Below are 729 nucleotides of genomic sequence, written 5' to 3' on the forward strand. Positions count from 1 at the left end.
TATGCCAATCCAAACGGGCTCTAAGAAACATGTTTCACTATCACATGAAGTTCTATATATGCATAATTTGTCTTAACGAACATATTTTTTTTAGCATGATACAAATGTGTTTTTGGTTCTCTTTGTTCATGCACAATAACTTATAGGAACAAGTATTTTTGATATTTTTATCAGTGTAGTGAAAAAATTTCAAACAATCTCAAAACATAAATGCATTTTCTTTGTTTTAAAAAAAATCTATTTAGAATTAAATGCTAAATTAACATGATATTTTGATACATAGATCATTACATATCGTATTGATTTCCTCATCCAGATATTTTATCTTATTCCAAAATTTATTCATAATTTTTAAAATTACTATTAATCATTTGCTATTTTTGTCATCTCTTTCTAAATATTAATCTACTTAAATTTATTTTACTTCTCTAATTAATGTATTGATTTTTCATGTGTTCCGATTCTTAACTTCTTATTTCAAACAAAAGAATAGCAATATTAAGTAAATAAAGTAAACAATCTACTATAATTAATTAAATAGTAATCTGATTAATCTTAAAATTTAAAATATTCTATTATCAAAATATTCTTATCATTAATGTACGTAAATTGAACACGTGGCCTTCTCTTTCTACTATTCCTAATTTTTTTTAAATTTAATTTAAAACAAAAATTGATAATACCCTGGCAATTACTATTCTGCCCTTCAATCATATTAGATTTTCGAAA

This window comes from Solanum tuberosum, unplaced genomic scaffold (genome assembly GCF_000226075.1).
Source record: "Solanum tuberosum cultivar DM 1-3 516 R44 unplaced genomic scaffold, SolTub_3.0 scf00649, whole genome shotgun sequence".
Lineage (NCBI taxonomy): Eukaryota > Viridiplantae > Streptophyta > Magnoliopsida > Solanales > Solanaceae > Solanum > Solanum tuberosum.